Source organism: Eptatretus burgeri, chromosome 5 (assembly GCF_056783735.1).
Source record: "Eptatretus burgeri isolate ZD-2024b chromosome 5, Ebu_testis_v1, whole genome shotgun sequence".
Taxonomy (NCBI): Eukaryota; Metazoa; Chordata; class Myxini; order Myxiniformes; family Myxinidae; genus Eptatretus; species Eptatretus burgeri.
The window spans coordinates 55,749,352-55,769,023 of record NC_140965.1 but is presented as its reverse complement, the minus strand read 5'-3'; the positions used below and the strand labels follow the sequence as shown (position 1 = coordinate 55,769,023).

Below are 19,672 nucleotides of genomic sequence, written 5' to 3'. Positions count from 1 at the left end.
TCAAAAACACTGAAAAGGACAAGCTATCAATCAAGGAGTTTTGGCGAACATACAACATAAAAATGGCTTTGGAAAATATTAAGGATTCATGGGCGGAGGTGAGTGCCTCCACAATGAACGCTGTGTGGAAGAAAGTGTGGCCTGAGTGTGTCCACAATTTCACGGGGTTTGCTGATGTTCCGTTGATTACAAGTCAAATTGTAGACCTGGCGCAGGAAGCTAGTTTTGAAGAGGTTGACGAAGAGGACGTGGATGACTGGAGTCTCATGCAGAACCCTTAAGCAATGAAGATCTTATGGAGTTGGAACAGCAGTGGGCTCTTGAGGAAGAAGAAGATGCTGTGACACCTTCATCCAAGCATCTCACCATGAAAAACCTCAGCCAAATCCTCAGCTCGTTTGAAAGTGCCACAGAATTTGTTATCGAGCAAGATCCAAATCTTGAAAGGAGCACTGATTTTAGCTGTGTTGTTAATGATGCCCTTTGTTGTGACAAGGAACTTTATGCAGCAAAGAAAAAGAAAGTCATCCAGCTCACTCTCCATGCATTTTTCAAGCCAAAAGATGCAGCACCAACTCCATCCACCATCCAGGATGCTCCTTCAACCAGCTGCCAAGAGACATTCCCGCTGGTGAAGAAAGTGACAGCACAGTGTCAAGTGAAGAGGGGGACGATTCTGCCACTCCGCAAGTGTGACTTATCCACCGCAATCAACTCCATTCCTCCAGCCTCGGGGTAAGTCGCCACCACTCGAGGAGTGTGTTTTATTTATTTGTGTTTATGTCCAAAAAATTCCGAGCCAAAAACACATCCCCGCTTTAACACATTGGTTTCTATGGGAAAATATGTTTTGTTTAACACAGTTTCGCTTACCATAAGGTTTTCCAGGAACGCAACCCTTGCGAAAAGTGAGGACTTACTGTATATATATATATATATATATATATATATATATATATATATATATATATATATATATATATATATATATATATATATATATATATATATACACACACACGAGGTGTGTTCAAAAAGTATCCAACTTTAATTTTTCGTGCGTAAACAAATGAAGCTAGGGAGGCCTGGTTTGGTGTACGTATGTAGGCGATCCTAATTCGTATGCGTGAATATTTTCCCGCCTGCAGAAACTGTCAGACCGCCGATGAGTGAGGAAGTGTAAGTGAGCGCCCTCGGATTTTCGTTTTTGACAAAATGACGGATTGCTGTGGTCTCATCGCCAGTGATCACTGTGTTGAAGTTGGGATCGCTGTTCACAGTCTCCAGCATGTCCTGTGCGATCTCCAAACGGAGTTGCTTTTGCTCGATCGTTAGCAGCTTTGGCACGAACTTCGCTGAGATTCTCCTTCAGCCCAAATCCTCAGTCGCAATGGATTGAACGGATCCAATGCTGACGCCCACCTCGTCTGCAAGTTCTCTGATCGTGATTCGACGATCCGATCCTGCATCAGCAGGGTCCTCACTTGGTCAATGACGATCTCATTTCGGGATATTGAGGGCCTACCAGAACGTGCTTCACTTTCCACTGATGTGCGACCATCGTTGAAGCGGTTGTACCACTCTTTTATCTGTGTGGTGCCCATTGCTTCGTTCCCAAAGGCCTGTTGAATCTTGCGGATCTTTTCCACTTGGGAATCGCCAAGTTTTAAACAAAATTTGATGCAGTAGCGTTGTTCAAGTTTTTCCGTCATTTTGTCAAAAACGAAGATCCGACAGCGCTCACTTACACTTCCTCACTCATCGGCGGTCTGTCGGCGACTGACAGCTTCTGCAGGCGGGAAAATATTCCCGCATACGAATTAGGATCGCCTACATATGTGCACCAAACCACGCCTCCCTAGCTTCATTTGTTTACGCACGAAAAATTAAGGTTGGATACTTTTTGAACACACCTTGTATATATGTATATATATATATATATATATATATATATATATATATATATATATATATATATATATATATATATATGTATATATGTGTGTGTGTGTGTGTGTGTGTGTGTGTGTGTGTGTGTGTGTGTTTTACCATCCATTTATAGACGTTATCTCCATGTAATCAGCGGCACAAACATTTGAATGGAACATGCAAATTACCATACCTGCAATTTGCCTGCAAATATTTGGCCGAATGTCCTCTTTCCTGAGATCCAGTAATTTATCAAGAATAATTTATTTGTTTGGGCGAAAGATGGCAATAGCAAGCAGTGCCGACTCTTGTTATAATATGTCAGAAAACTTGGGTTGTTGGTAACTGTTATAAATGTGAATTGTTGTGCCACTGGCTCCCTGTGATTTGAGTAAAGAAAAATATTTGCAGAACCAGTCCTTTGCATGGATGCTTGATCAGGAATTCCACATCACATTATACATCTCACTCTGTAACATCCAAAGGTAATCGAGCCATCGGTCAAGGACTATCATAAAGAAGACACAATTTGGCAAAGCAATAAAAGCAAAAGCTGAGAATCTGCCAAAAAAACTAAAAAGGCCAAACATTTTTGGCAATAAAATTTAGTGGAATATGTTAAATATATACGTTTTTATTATAATATAGTTAAATCACTGTATAAAACAAGAAATCACTATAATATGTCAATACACATAAATATTCGAAATCATATTTGTAGAAAACAACGCAAACATTTTTATATATCGCCACGTCGATAAATTCATCCAACGTGACAACAATTGAGAATAAAATCGAAGTCCACTTGTCGTCCAAGTCTCGCCTGCGCAACAGAACCGATTTTACCAATCACGAGAGAATACACTTGAGTTTTGGTGGAATTCAAATCACAAATTTAGACTTGTAAACAAAAACTCGCTCCACAAATGCGTCGTCAGGAAGCACGTGTGGCACGCACCAGCTGAAGCGGCGTTCCATTGCGGATGCTCTCCCACGTACGCATCGAACGTGAGGCAGATCTGGTGTGAGCACATCGCAGAGCCCGGCGGGATGCACGCAACGAGTTCTGATGAACCTTACCTTTGTGACAAGTGGCTAGTCTGGATTCCAGAAATCGCCTTCGACCCTGGAATTAATGGTTTAAAATGCTGATTGTTTCCAAATCAGGGAGCACTTTGCTTCGCTCTGCCACAACCAGCGGCCGATGAATCTGAATCTGCAGCTGAGAGTTCTAGCCAGAACCGAGCAGAAGTGTTCGGTCAATTTGGTGGCCCGTAAAGCCGTTTATTTGGCGTGTTGCTCTTTACAGCACCTCATGGCAAAAGGAGGAGGAGGAGGAGGGGTGGGGGGAAGGGGTGCTCAGCCCCTTTAACAGGCGGGAACCAATATGGGAGAGCGTGCAAACTGAAGGACGTGTCCCGTCGGTCCATGGGGCCCTAGGCTATCGAAGCGTAATGTTCCAATGTGCCCCAGGGGAGAAGCGCATGAGCTCTCCCCCCCCCCCCCTAGGGAGAGGTGGGGTTTGAAACGTCCTCTGAAATTGGCTGAGCATTTGTCACTGAATGAAGTTGCTTTTATCACCCTAAATTGGCTGGGTGATGTCGAATTAAATACCTGACTCAAGGCGGTCACGCGTGATAGGGTTGCGCAAGGTAACCTCGGGGTAATTGCGCCGCGGCGCACACACGCGCACCTGTATCAACAAAGGACCCTGTAGAACGTCGGACCGTGTTGTCGTCATAGCCATTTCAGTGTCGGAATTTAATACTTTACAACCTCGGCCGTGCATGCTTGAATGTCGAGAGGCTTTATTTTGAGGTCACGGTTAAAAAAAAAAACGAAAAAACACTAACCACGTGATGAGTATTATTACACTCACTGTGTGTACACACACAACATTGACGTCATTTGTCGTCATAGAGCAATGATATAATCCTACTATTAATTTGAAATTGGCCACTGGCTTTGACACCAATAGCAAATTTTTATTACGGACCCCTGGCATCAAAAAGCTACATATATCGAACAAACAGTTTCAAATGGAGCAGCTCACCACCATTAGAGCATTCAAATTGCATCAGATGTGGCAATAAGTGTGAATTGTTGCTCCCAGTTTGCTGGCTCGATGACAGAAGACACCATTTGCATTTTTGCCACCCCCATTCCTACCTCGTTTAGAATCCCTTGCAGGCACGGCTGGGTAACTTGCTAGTGAACTGGAATGCAAGACCCGTCGCTTCCAGAGAAAATGGATAAAAATTAACTTTCACCCTTTAAAAATTGTGCGAATAAATTATTGAACATAAGTTGCTTTTTTGTTCCTATCCTTTTCTCACCTGTGTTGCAAGTAGAGTGACTTGCTTTGTGATGCTTCAGAATGTGGTGTGTAATCGGAAATGCTGTTTGATATTGCACTATGAATAAAATGGAAATGTTGAAAAAGAAAGTATTGAACATAGCTAGCGTTTAATCGATATGAGAAACGGGATTGAGCAGCACTCAGCATTATTATAAGTGAAGGAGGAGGAGGAGAAGGAGAAGGAACAGTTTTTGTTTTAATGTAAATTGAAACCAGCCCATCTATCCTCACCTTACTCCATATTATTATAATGTTTGCAGATTGGGCTTGATTAGTGGTATCCCTTATAGGACAATTGTTGACAGCCTGATGGATGCACGCAGGCATGGACACGTGAACGGATGCACGCCAAGACCGAGCTCTTTTTTTATTTACAATAGAAGATTATGGATTATCGACGACAATATGAAGAAGGTTTAGTGTACAGTCGCTCGACAGTGACTTTATTTATTTTTTACATCATTGTAAGGGTGTTTAATATGGATTTTCCAAGAAAACTGAAAGTTGTTTTGAGTATGGTTTATTGATCCAATCAATGCAGTTGAGAGTTTAATGATATACATGTCAAGACAATTCCTGAAGAACGCCTTAGCCCTATTTTTAGAGCACAACAACTTTAAATTCCACATTCGTTGAGCTGTTCCACAAGAAAGCTCACCTCTGCCCCCTCGTCGCTGAATATCAAACAGCAGTGTTGGGCATGTCCTAGTGGTGTCGACCACGGTCGTATGGAAAACATTGACCGGATATGTTCGCCAATTTGAACCATGGAGAGCGTTAAGTTGTTCATCATATTTGTACAGAGTGGGAACATAATTCCACATGTAGAAACGTGGAAGTCGTTGCAGCAGCTGCCAGCATCGAGTGCCTTGGCTGCAACTCGGGACATTCCAAGCACTTTTCTCTGGCTGTTGTTGTCTGGATTCGTGTTTTTCTGGAATACATTTAACCATTTATGTTTGCCAAAACAAATACATGGGCTGACAGGATGGCTTAGAGGTGTGCACATTTGACTCTAAGCTTCCCAGCCTGGGTTTGAATCTTGACCCAGTTACCAACTGTCAGCTCAGTGTTTCACATGTTGGGTGATTCATCAGAGTGTGTGTGCCATCCCTTGGTCAGATGGACATTAAACTGGGTGTCCCATCTGCTGGTATTAGTAAGATGTTCAAGATTCCATGGTGTCCTTTGTAAACAGTAGGTGAGCTATATTGCTGGCACCATGACCAAATTCCAAGTTCCTGCTTGGACTTCCTGTGTTGGATTGGCAGCCTGACCTGAATTGTAACCCGAGCCATAGAAACTGCTTCAGCAGCACTGATGCCTTGTTTAAGAGCATGGTTTATGATCCATCAAATCTGACCTGATTTTCAAAAAAAAAGTCAAATACAAATAAATACACTGAGAAAATGGTGTTTTATTATTACCTCTGCCACCTCGAGTGGACGGAGGTTATATTTTCATCCCTGATTGTCCGTCTGTCTGTTTGCCTGTATATCTTTCATCAGGATGTCTCAAAAAGTTATGGACAGATTCGGACAAAACTTGGTTGACAGGTTGGGTAGTGTGACAAGGAAGAATCGATGTTGCTGAAGATCTGGATGTGTATCTGGATATGAGAATTAAATTGTTTTTTTTCGTGATTCTTCATGGTTGAGAGATCGGGCCAAAAACGATATAACATGAAAAATGATATTTCAAAAAGTTGTGGATGGGTTATGACAAAACTTGGTGTATGAATTGGGAAGGTGATAAGAACAAGCTGATTATATTTTGGTTCCAGCCTATTACTGGGCTACAAAACGTGAACTGTTCAGCCTGGCAGAGGCCACCAAGTGCTGTTCTAGTTAATGAAAGTCATAAGAGTGGAAAAAGTAGTCGTTTTGTTTCTGTTTGAATACAAACGCTGCTTTGAAATGAAGTTTTTTTTTTTTAAGGTTGTATGTACAGGAGAAGGGTAGGACCTGTGGTCATTTGGAATAACCCCCTGTAACAAGAGAAAGGAAGAAGAGTTCAACAAAATGATTGGACTCGCATTATGAGTACATCAAACCTGATGGAGCAGGCAGATTGTCCCCAAAATGAAAGTCGTTAATGATCCCACTGAGTGTATTAGATCCTCGTGGAGGATCTCTAGGTCTTACTCATGTTGTTGTTCTTCATCTTCTTCTTGTGGACTTTTTGGTTTCACAGCCTACAGTTTTCATCGAAACTTCCTGAAACTTGGTGTATATATGTAAAAATATCCTGCGCAGACAGTAACCATCTCTGATTTTGAAAATTCCTCCTAGAAAAAAAGTTATGACGTCAAAATATCTCCGCTAATGGAAATCGCCTAAAAGATTATCTCCGAAACTAGGCAAGCTTTTTGAATTCTGTTTGCGGGAATCGGACAGGGCATTAGTAGAGATGAATTACCGCACATATGATGCATCACTATGACGTCATATCAATTTTTATGACATCATTCCTATTTTTTGACATTTTTTGTTTCACAACCCAGAGTTTTCATCGGATCTTTGTGAAACTTGCCATGTATATGCAGAAAGCCCACACACAGGCAGTAACCAAATCTCCGATTTTGGAAATTCTTCCGAGAAAAAAAAGTTGACGTCATAATATCGCCGCTAATGGAAATCGCATATACCATTATCTCCGAAAATAGGCAAGCCGTTTGAATTTTGTTTGCGGGAATAAAGCCGGGCATTAGCACAGATAATTTATCGCAAACCTGATACATCACAATGACGTCATATTCGTTTTTATGACGTCACCATGAAGATGACGAGGATCTTAGCTGATTTGAGCTTGTTTATATAAGGTCTACTACGCTCATGGAGGAGCTTAATGACCAGGACAGCAGGTTTCCAAGCTATGATCTGTCGGGATGGATATATGCAAGGAGGAGTAACACAAAACAAATAACAATGCCTCAGAGAAGAACAGAATGAGAAAGAATATCAGCGTGCAGACAGGAGATCATGGATGTGCGTGGTGAGCCATGAGGTAGTGATGGGCAGTGCTTTTGAAAGACTGAAGTGAGGAGGATGAGGCAATGGACATACGGAGACGATTCCACAGTCAAGAGAATAAGGGGGAGGAATGAATGCTGGTGGGCAATCAAGTCAGATGAACATTTGACTTTGGGAGGGTGAGCAGGTGAAGGGTTTGTGGCAGTTTAAAGATCATATCAAGCCATTCTAGGTCAGCATGACGTAGTTTGTAAAATGACTGTGACAACACACCCATGGTGCATCATCTCCTATATGTGAATATGGAAACCTCTGCCAAGTTGAGATACCAGACCAACCTATGACCTGCTTTCATCTGAAGGGGATATGATAAGGTATTTTTGTGCCAGCCATTATCTGGAATGGTTAAATATAAATGCTTGGCAGGGAAGAAACCTTAATTTCGTGTCAGAATTTGATCTTTGATCCCCCCCCCCCCATGGAATTTAAAGAAATAAATATCTGTCTACTTCAATCTGTATGTGCTGTGGTAAAGTATCATCTTTCCCATTCTTATCTGGATTGGTAAGTGTCCATAATTTAGCGATTTTCAACTTTGACCTCTGTATAATTCCAATAACGACTCAAATCTGAAATTGTTCTGCACAATCTTCAATATGAAGAGGAATGGCTCAGAAGTGAAAGACAGATGTTTGATTGTAATTTGTTGGAGAGAGGAAGAGAGCAAGAGAGCAAGGAAAGAAGAACAAAAACTAAAACGGGAGATGAAGATAGTCTCACACGGCTAGTTTAATGAGCTGTTTATGATAGTCATATTAAATATTGTACATCATGCTATTTGACCCAGTCGGTTCAGTTGCAATGATTCATGCCTGAGTTCCTTTTCTAAATCAGGGCACAATTCTAAGGTCACCTAAAAGGACACACACTCTAGAATCACAAGTGCAAAAAGCCTCAGCAATACACTGACCTTTTAAATCCTGAAATGCCTTAGTTTGGTGTCTAACTTGAAAAGTGAATTCGCAGAAAAGGCAATCTAAATAATTCAGCATATTATGAACATATAGTATGAAAAACGACACAACAGTTGCAAAAATGTAGTGGTGATTGTAGCGGCTAATATATTTCATCTCAGTGATATGGAGTGTCATTGCTGGTGAAATACGTAATAACCTTCCCAAACACACAAAATGCAGATTATATTGAAAACATTACTGCTCGTTCTATAAGCATGTCAAATAATGCATCTGCATCTATAAAGTTATAATGGCAGTCATTAAGCTTCCACGAGGAGTACCAATGAGATTGGGTTTGTATCCGTATGAAAGCACTCATGTGGCCACCAGCAGAGCTTTATGAATCAAACCAAGCAAGTCGTTGTTAGCCAATTGAAAACAGATTTCTGCTCTGATGATACGTGACTGCGCACATTTCTCATACATAGTGAGGTACATGGTGCGTGTATTGCACTGTCAAGCTCGCACCATATGTTTGAGCATCAGTCAGCTCTAGGCTTTGGCAGTCCACACTCCACTTGTCCTGCATTACCACCTGGGTATATATATATATATATATATATAATGTCACTCAATCGTGTGTGTGTGTGTGTGTGTGTGTGTGTGTGTGTGTGTGTGTGTGTGTGTGTGTGTGTGTGTGTGTGTGTGTGTGTGTGTGTGTGTGTGTGTGTGTGTATATACACACCTATACAGAGCATGGTTGGTGAGGCAGTGAAGCCATGAGTGAGGCTGTGAAGCCGTCCATCAGTCCGTGAAGACTATATGCCTATTAATCACGTCCTGTATGAAAGGCTGGTGGAAATTATGTACTCATGTCATTACATGCAGTTCTGTGCTCTGGCTCGAACATAGGTATCATCCCAACTGACTGGAAGAGGGGCCTTGTTGTCCCACTCTGGAAAGGGAAGGGTGATCTCCAGGACTGTAACAACTACCGAGGCGTGACGCTATTCTCAGTGCCGGGCAAGGTCTTTGCTCAGATAATTCTTGATAGGGTTCGCCACCATCTGCTTGAGCACCAGCACCCATAGCAGTCAGGCTTTACACAAAAGACGTCAACAATTGACCGTGTCCTTGCTCCTCGGGTCCTCACTGAATGCAGATGAGAGTTTCAGGAGAGGCTGCTCGCAGCCTATGTTGATCTCCACAATGTGTTTGATTCAGTGCATCAGGATGCCCTCTGGAGGATTTTCAGTCTTCGTGCAGTACCATAAAAACGGATCAATCTGATTTCTGACCTATACTGTGGTACTGTGAGTGCTGTGAGGTGTGCTGGTTCCATCTCTGACTTATTTACAGTTGTTACTGGAGTTCTTCAGGGTAATGTCCTGGCCCCCAAACTTTTCAGCACTTGTATGGACTGGATTCTGGGGAGTATGCTGGAGAGATCAAGTTACAGTGCATTCTTTGGGAATATCAAGATCTCTGACCTTGATTTCGCAGATGATTTCACATATCCTTATGGGGGCCCGACATCTTCGTTGCTGAATGAGGAGTCGGAGCCACTGGTATTATGGGTTTCCTGGGTCAACACTAAGATCCAGGCTTTCAATGACATATTCGATGCTGTTATCTTGTCTGTACCTGTTTGTGGTGAAGATGTTGAGGTCATGGAGAGATTTCACTTACCTTGACAGTGATATTCACGTCTCCGCATGTTGTGAGCCAGAGGTCAATAGATGTCTCGGTCAATCCTGGGGAGTCATGGATTCACTGGATCATGTAATGTGGTGCTGTCAGTACCTGTGCAGGAGGATGAAAGTCCGAATCGTTAAGTCCTTAGTGCTTCCAGTTTTGCTCTATGGATGTGAGATTTGAACTCTGTCCAGGGATCTGAGAAGGAGGCTTAACCCCTTTGGTAGCAGGTCTCTTTGGAGAATCCTTGGCGATCACTGCTCTGACTTTGTATCCAATGAGAGTTTGCTGAGAGAGACTCTAAACAAATTTGTTACCTGCATTGTCTTTGAGCATCAGCTGTGGTTGTATGGTCATGTGGCTCGTTTTCCTGACACTGATCCTGCTTCCTCGTTTCTCTCAGCAAGGAAGCCTCATGAGTGGAGGAAATCAACGGGCCAACCATGTACCTTGTAGTTGCAGCTGGTTGATCGGCATCTCAAGGAGATGGGGATTGGCTGGGCATCTGTCTGGGGGATGGCCAGATGGAGGCCTCTGGAGTATTGGTGGAAAGTGGATGCAGCGATGCACTGCTCCAGCGTATGCTCCCATACCTGACCTGACCTGGCTACAAAAAGTGGAAATTGAAATCAAATCGGAGTTAAGTAAGGGCATGAGGCCGCTGAGAACATTCGAGAAGCCGCAAATTCCTTATACAACCTAAATTCATCAATTTTCAACGGATTTTCACGGAAATTGTTTTCGTCCAGTCTGAACTTGCATGAGAAAATACTAAAAGTGAAAACAGAAATCGAATAAAACTTAAGACAAAGTCGTGAGGCCATTTGGAAGCATATGCGGAAGCATATGGGAATTCCTCATGTTGCTTGAAACACCAAAAAACACCCATTTTCACAAACCTCGCTGCAATTTTGTGTTAACCTACCTTAGCGACTGTGAAAAGTGAAAACAGAAATTGAATTAAAGTTCAAATAAACGCGTGAGACCATTCAAAGCAAAAACCTCCATTCTCAAGAGAAATCCTTTCCAATGTCGTGAAGCATAGATTTTTAAAGCATCCATGTACAATCCTTATATAATTTAACAGCTTACAACATCAGGCATGTGATAAAATGCATAACTTGCATGAAAAAATTCATTTCGACACCATTGTTAGTAAAAAAAAAACGGAGTGGCCTTGCATCGAACCGAGGCCTCACTTGTGATGCCATCAGTGAGGCCCGATCTTAAAACATTAAAGAATAAAAACAAACAACTTACCTTCTTCTTCTCAGGACAACTTTGTCTCTCCCAACATGTAGTTGTCTCACGATGGTCTAAGACCAGCTCACGTTCCCTGTTAGTGGGTGAACAATCCAACGCTTGACGAATTCTGCTTCAAAATGGTGAATTAAGACCTCTTCAAAGGAGAGCGAGGTGTCTGAGGGTGTGCTTGATGAACGATATAATTAAATAAGGCTGTTAATTATCTTCTAAAGAGGTGTTTTAATTAACCCAAACACTTAATTTTCACTCATGCACTCCCTTAGACTTCCCTTTGTGTGCATGCAAAAAGTTTCAGGCTGATGGGTTTCATGGTTTTGGAGTTATGGGAGAGACACACACACACACACACACACACACACACACACACACACACACACACACACACACACACACACACACACACACACACACACACACACACACACACACACACACACACTTATTATTATGGATTATCCCCATATCTTTTAACCTTCTACCTCTGAGTGTCCGACATCTTCGTGAGAGATTGTGTGTCTTTAAGGACATGGTAAAAGCTGAGCTCAAGAGCTGCCATTGGCACCCCACTGAGGCCTAAGTCACACTTTCCACGGCGGCCGTGGGGTCTCCAAAATCTACGACCACTGGTAATTATACGGCGGCCACAGTATTTCCACGGTCACACAATGTAGCAGTCACATATGTTTTTATTTTTCGGGGAGCCGCACGGCGTATTTAGAAATTGTGGAGACCGAAAACGTGGGGTTGCCGTAGGGTCTTTGATGTGATGTCACACGGTGACCTTAAGGGGGCCCTGCGGCGGCCATAGAATTTTCAAGGCAGATGTAAGCTAGCCTCAAGGTGCCCGCAAGGTGACCTCAGGGGGGCCCTAAGTCGAACGTGTGGCCAGACGGACGGTAACGAGTGGGTTCATTTTTTTTTTCTTACCAGTTTTTTTTTTGTTTCGGCTTGTCGAATTGCTGCGGCGAATGTAGAAATGAAAAAAGTTATAACTCCGCTTTATAATCCACAGCGACCCTCCGGCCTGTAAAATATAGCCAAATGGCATAGGGCCACCCTGAGGCCACCGCAGAAACTCTGCGGCCGCCACACGTTTCTGTCAATTCAGAGGGCGTACGGCCGCTGTATCCTCGCCGTAGAGCAAATGTGACTTACGCCTGAATAAGGTGCATCTGTGTGAGAGATTTTAATGTGTGACAGTTGGGGACATTCAAGGTGCATGGTATGAGCAAAAGGGTGATGCCAGAGAAAAAAAACGAACGCATGGGGAAATGCAGATTTGTTAGGATTGGGGACGAACTGGCTACACAGGACCTGTGAGCCTTGGAGGAAAGACGTCAGTTGTTGTGAACAACCGCTTTGACTTAGGGAGCTGAGAAGGAAAGGCAGAGGTCAGCATGAGCAACTGCTTTTGCTCTGAGATCCTTGAAATAAAGACAGGGGTTGGCATGAGCAACCACTTTGTTTCCTAGAGCTGAGAAGAAAAGGCAGGGGTCAGTATGAGCAACTGTGTTAGCTTGGAGAGCCAAGGAGGAAAGGTGGAGGTCACAATGCACAATATTAATGGGCGCCGGGCACAGCTAGAAATAGGAGAGGATGTTAGTGATGGAATTGACATGGTAGGCAGGTATGGATGAGATCAGTTAGTGACAATTAAGGGGACGTTGGTAGAAATGCAGTTCGGACTCGCAGGAAAATGCACAAGTGTATGAATGTTAACAGAGTTTAATGTCAGTGCTTGAGGATGTGAATCAACCATGGTGAGTTGGTGACCTCAAGTGTGAACACTGGATGGCATAGACCAAAGTCTTATTCATTCACATTGTCATGTCCAGGGGGTTTTACTCCTACCTGGATGGATGGCCAAGCTTCTCCCTTGAAGGCCTACAGCCGACACTCAGAGATTAATGCGCGCATGGGAAGGGGGTGCAATGGCGGAGGGCTGGAGGAGCACAGCACAGGGGCGCTGCACCAGGACAGCACAAGGGGGGTTTATACTCGAACCCCACTACAAATACATGGCTACAGCTTCTTAAAAGGAACACATTTAATGAAAAGAGAAAAATATTTACAAAGGACAATAATTCAAAAGGTAATGATAATAATGAAGTAAATAAATCCTACAGCCGAGGCACCTCTTCACACAGACTCGAGCATATGTAAATACGCCATTTGGCTATATTTTACAGGCCGTAAGGTCGCCGTGGAATTATAACGCGGAGTTATAACTTTTTCATTTCTCCGTTTGCCGTAGCAATTCGACAAGCCGAAAAAAAAGAACTGGTAAAAAACAAAAACAAAAAAACCCACTCGTTACCGTCCGTCTGGCCGCACGTTCGCCTTAGGGCCCCCCTGTGGCCCCCCTGCGGTCGCCTTGCGGGCACCTTGCATCTTCTCTTCTTCTTCTTCTTCTTCTTTCGGTTTGGCACATGTTTTACACCGGATGCCTTTCCTGACGCAACCCTGGTTGCCTCTTACGACACAGGGATATGGTACACCTATTTTAACCGGGGTATACACCGGCCCAGTACACTGGTACTCATTTCGCCGACCTCGGAAGGATGACAGGCTGAGTCAACCCCCTGGTGTATTAATTCAGTGGCCCAACGGGGCTTGAACTCAGGACCTTTTGGATCCCAAGCCGCTGCCCAAACCACTGCGCCAACACCAGGCTTGCGGGCACCTTGCATCTGCCTTTAAAATTCTATGGCCGCCGCAGCATCGCCCTAAGGTCACCGTGCGACATCAAATCAAAGACCGTATGGCAACTCCACGTTTTCGGTCTCCACATTTTCTAAATACGCCGTGCAGCTCCCCGAAAAATAAAAACATGTGACTGCTACATTGTGTGACCGTGGAAATACTGCGGCCACCGTGGCAAATGTGACTTAGGCCTAAGCGTGACATGATGGGCAGAGAGCTTTTTTTTTGTATACCTTGTCAAGGCTCGTGTAAGAGCTAACACACAATGCACAGCAAGGGGGGCATGAGACAAGAGCGGCGGGAGTGGGAAGGACAAAACAGTGGGGAACAGAGACATTAGGGGGATCTGTGGAAGGGAGAGGGATGGGGCAGGGAACATGGGGAATACAAGATGGACATTACAGGGACTTTCAGGAAGGAAAGCAGGGACTTTGAAGGAAGTGAGCTTTGGTGGATTATCGGGGGTAGAAAATATCGAGGATTTGGTTGGGGGATGATAAGAGGTGGTGGTGAACAGCTGTTTTGAAGGCCTGGAGGAAAGAATGGGATTGAATAGAGTGAGGAAGTTTATTCCAAAGGCGGGAAAAAAGAGGAATGAAAGTGAAAGTGAGCATTGATTCGTGATTTTTGTAGTTTTACCAGAAGGGAGATGTTGGCGGACCTTGAGCGCCCTGTGGAAATGTGGTGGGGACAAATCGCAGAGAGAGCAGGGGGGGCAAGGCTGGAGAGGAGTCGGTGGAAGACGGAAAGACCACCGACCAACCTGCGGTGATTGAGTGAGAGGCCCAAAGACTCAGCTTCATTGTGGGAGATGCCGATGATCTTAAATGCCCTGGTTTCGACAGCGTGAAGCCGAGAAAGGTGGGAGGCAGGAGCACCAGCCCAGAGGGGAGAGCAGTACTCCATCAGGCTACGGACAAAAGCTTTGTAAGTGGTCAGGAGCTCAAGAGGGCCGAGGAAGGACTTTGCACGACGGAGGATTCCCAGTCGGCGACTGGCTTTTGAGGCGAGGTTGGAAATGTGACTTTCCCAGGAAAGGTCATGGCAGATAGTGAGACCCTGAAGCTTGAAAGAAAAGACTTCTTCCAGAGGATTGTTGAGAAAGTGGATGGGGGGGTTTTCTAAATGGTCCTTTCGAAGAGACATAGTGAGAGTCTGAGATTTGTCCGGTTGAAAGACATGTTCCATGTGTTGGACCAGTTTGTGATTTTATCCAGATCTGCAGTGAGCGAAGAAGCTGCTGCTTGCTGGTCTGAGGGATGACAGATGGTACGGCAGAGGGTGGAGTCGTCGGCAAAGAGAAATAGAGGATTTTCCAGAGAGCCCGAGAGATCATTGATGAAAACCAGAAAAAGAACAGGGCCCAGAACGCTACCTTGAGGAACTCCAGCCTGCACAGGAAGAGGGGATGAAAGAACTCCATTTAGTCCAATTTAGTCCAAGAACTCCATAACTGGTCCAATTTTGGCATTCTTCAGCTTCCAGGATATTTTCACATCATTCTTGAGGTCTTGGTGTTTGGTAATTTTCTTGATTTCTGCATCGTTTACTCCAAAATCACTGGTAATAACTCCTCAATTAGCAATGCCTTTTTCTCTTTTTTTGTACCGAAGTATGATATCTGGTCACAATGCTTTGTTTTCGATGTTCATGCTCGATGAGATCACGAGGTTTACGTGTGCGGCACTTCCATGTTTTCAGTGATTGCTTTTGGTTCAAGTTCCCACAAATTCTCTGTAACTGGGATATCAACGTTTTTGCAAATGTGCCAGTAGATGACTTCACAAACTCTGTTATGTCGTGTGTACAGCTGTTCTGACGTGCGGTTTTTTTTGTGTGTGTGTTCGCTCATTAAGCATAACATCTCATTCTCTTTGCTAACGCCACCTCCACCCCTCACCTTTCTATCTTGTTTTTTTTCCTCCTCCCTCTATCTCTCACCCCCTCCTCACACCCCTACCTCCTGCAGTGTATTGCAACATTTGGTGAGTCGTCACTCCCCCCCTCCTAACATTCCTCGTTCTTTCCCCCTTGCGAGCTTTCTCCCCTCCTTTATACCCCCTTCAGCGAAGCAACAGGTTGTATCTGCTAGTATTTAATAGGACAGAGCACTAACAAACAACACTGGGATGGTAATAGTAAACCACCCAGCCAAGAAACTACTTTGGCATCATCAACGCACTGAAAATAGTATGGGACATCAAAAAAAAACTATAGCTCTGTAGAGTGGAACTATTAACTTTGTTGAATGCCATAGTTGCCAGATTCATTAAAAACTTTGCTTTGGCTCCATGACAATACTCTTTGGGGTCACTGTGACAGCACATCCTGATTATTCAACACAATTATCCATGTTTTAAAGCATGCTCTTAAGAGTATAATGCTCTATATGGCAGCATCCTGAAATTCAATCACATATAACATCGAATATGTTGCCATGTCGTTGAAAAAAGAAAACAAATCACTGTGTTATCATAAATAAATAAATAACACAACATAACATAATCTAATTGAGATAATGTAGAATGTTAGTATTCACGACCACGCAATATAATGCTCGGAGCAGAACCACCTTTTGATGAGTAATAGTAATGCAACATTCGTTTTCTAAACACAAAGATTATCCCGTAATATAAATGAGCCTGACTTTTTACATGACATATTCGATGCTCTTGGAAAGTAATAGAGCTTGATCTTGGGCAGAAAGCTGTATATTTATAGCTCAAGAGGAGGATGGGTGGTTGGGAGCCACTTCTATAAATAGCAACTATGTCACCCTCGCATCTACGTGGTCACAGTTTTGTGATCCGTTCATTCGAGCTCTGCAGATGTTCAAGCTTTCAGATTTTACGTTTCGGAGCACAGTTGTGCAGCAACAACTGCCAGTCGTTTAGGGATCACAGACCAAAATATGGACAACGTGCCTGGAGGCCATTCAGCTGATGTGTACATGGACGTGATGTGTACATTAACGTTCACAGATGTATAACGACACGAACAGACAGAAATGTGAGCAGATGACCAAAGATGTGTGAATCGACACATCGGTATGCAAACCTACCCTGTGTGAACTTATTAATCTCCCTTTTGTATCCTAAAGTCATGAACACAGCCAACATGATTATATTGGTCCTGCCATTTTATTAGCGATGATGAGAAATCTGAGCAATCAACCGAGGAAATGTACAGATGGCATTCAAAGCAATTTGTCATTTGTGGGTGTCTGCTATCTTCCCAGGGCATCTCCATTATTCTTTGTCATTGTGAGGGTGTTGGCCTACCAAGTGTTCCTGTTCATGTATTTCTCAAAGATGTGAACCTCAAACAAATATTTTGCATTGAAATCTACTACTACTTACAATGACCCCAAATGAATCCCATCTTATTGTAGGGTCTACTGCAGGAGCTATATTGGCCCGTGTCTTTCACGAACCGATTCGCCAGGCCTGATGTTAAACTGGAGATGATTGGAGCAGGAATTTGAAATTTGTTGAGGGTACCAGTGATAGCTTGCCTATGCTCTTCACGAAAGATATCATGAGGTATTTAACATCCACTAACTAACGCTGGGCTCACAGGATGGCCTTGACCTAGAGGTATGCACACTCTCGTTTAGCCATCCCAGTGTTTTTTAGGCAGTGATTCATCAATGTGTGTGCAGTCCTCGAATGGACATTAAACTTGGCGTATTGTCTGCCGGCTTTACTCGATAGACATTAAAGATCCCAATGTGTCCTTCGCAAAGAGTAGGCAAGCTATCAACTGAACTCTGGCCATAATTCAAAATTCCTGCCCTAACCAATGATGGAAAAAACAGGGGACGGAGGACGCATGGGACAGTCGTTCAGGTCCAAGCAAAGAGGGGGCCATGCAGGGGCAGATGAGTAGGAAATATATTGGTGTCCAAACTATCATCAGGAAGCAATGTCCATGTGCGACATTTATACCATGTGCAACTCACTTACTCAACATTATGAGGAAAAGTTCTGCCTTGACAAACTTGGCAAACTGGACTCAGCTGTACTCATTGTTATTTGGAACACAGTCTTCGATCACTTTCATCAGACCAGTCTTTTGTTTCAAGAGACCAGTTTAAATGTGAATGGTGTGATGTCCTTACTGGAGTATCTTGTTGATTTGGTAAAAACCCAGTGGACGGAGTTTAAGGACTTTGAAAACCTAGGGATTAAACTGTGGCCATAACGAGTACAATTCAGCACAGAGGCGCATCCTGGTGCGCAACCACCGCTTTGACAATGTAGATGCTGGAGACAGTTTTGCCAAAAAGGTCGAGGAAAAAGACCGATATAATGTTATATACGTACATGTAGTCGTTTAGGTGGATGAACTGCCTGCACCTTGGAATATAAATGACAAATGATGGTGTTATAAATACATTACACTGTCTTGTTATAAGTTGTTGTCATTGTCGATTAGTTTCTAACTGCAACGATTTTTTTCATGAAAGCATTGTTGTTTATTCTTTTTCCAAGGTTTAGTTTTGTTTTTAAACAAAATAAAATAATACTACATGAGCATCGTCATCGTATCGATAAGAACATATTCTAAGATAAACATCTGACCTGTCTGACGTTATGTTTAACATAGTGCACTGTGACTTTGCTCACTGATGTCCATGACTATGTGATGGGAAGATGAGTAGGAGGCCCATGCTTGGGTTACCGCCGGGGGCCCAAGGCACCCTTAATCCGTCCCTGGCCCAAACTACTTCTGGGAAGGCAATGGCAAACCACCCAGTATAACCCTTGCCAAGAAACTGCTTTGGCAGCACCAACGCTCTGTAACAGAGTGTGGTACATCAGGGATCGGAGAGAATGGGTGTGTGAGCTTGGCAGCCTTCCCAGAGCTGGGAACATGTCTTGAACACGAGTTCCAGAGCTCTTCACAATAGTTGGCCTGCATTTTCCTGATACAGCTACAAATGATAATTATACTCAAGGGTGTCATAACCTATCATGTATTCCCAGGCACACATGGTAAATGAATGAGCAAGTGAATGTCAACGTTTTTTGAGCCACCACCCCCTTTCTCCAATGAAGTTGAACAGTGGAATACCATGATTTCTTCTCTGCATGCATACATACATATTAAATCATCTATAATTCCTTCCTTATTGATTTTAAGTAATGATGGTAATCCATAAACTTAATCTTGCAACGTGGGATTGAGAAAGGATGTTGTCAGTCTCCCAAGATACTCGCATAACAAGCACACAGCATGGAAATATCATATTAGTGTGTGTTTTGGAAACTACTTAAGAACCATAGGCAGAAGGATATAATTATTAAAAAAAAAACTAGTTGATAAATACAAGCAGCTGCTGAAATACTGAAATTAAAGTTATCTTACAGAAGGAAAAACAGAGAAGGACATTATTTGAATATGTTTGCCATGCATTTTCCAAACCCCATTGAGTGGGGTAACAAGATAGCTCAGACGTACTATGTTCTTGCTATTAAGCTGTCTAGTCTGGGTTCCAATTTCCAATTACAGTCTGCCTTTAAACTGTCATCCTGGTGCTTTGTAGGTGGGGCCTTTCTTACCTTCTGTTGGAGAAGAAATGAAGCCAGCTCTCCGGTCTGCGAGGATTTGCTTGTCGGCATTAGATATTTCAAAATGTCATTGTTGCACAATAATGGTGGGTTTCTGCATGAGGTGAAGTTTAGAGATAGGGTTGTAAGTAATACTGTAAAATTTCTACCTGCTCTTGCCATTCTATTATGGATATGTTACTTCTTTTAACACTGTATGGATGCATTAAATCTTAAATG

At 43.2% G+C, this 19,672-nt stretch overlaps 1 protein-coding gene across 3 annotated transcripts in view; it reads right to left on the bottom strand.

Moving 5' to 3' along the window:
- The window catches only part of LOC147026475 (neuropeptide Y receptor type 1-like), a 101,657-nt gene that overhangs the window by 52,478 nt on the left and 29,507 nt on the right, over positions 1–19,672 (bottom strand). For 2 of the 3 annotated variants that reach the window (XM_085881912.1, XM_085881911.1), the window contains exon 1: positions 3,010–3,262. The exons of the other annotated variant lie outside the window; for it this stretch is intronic. The gene's annotated coding sequence lies outside the window, so the exon portion shown is untranslated. Of the gene's footprint in view, positions 1–3,009; positions 3,263–19,672 lie in introns of those variants that run through there. 3 annotated transcript variants of the gene reach the window in all.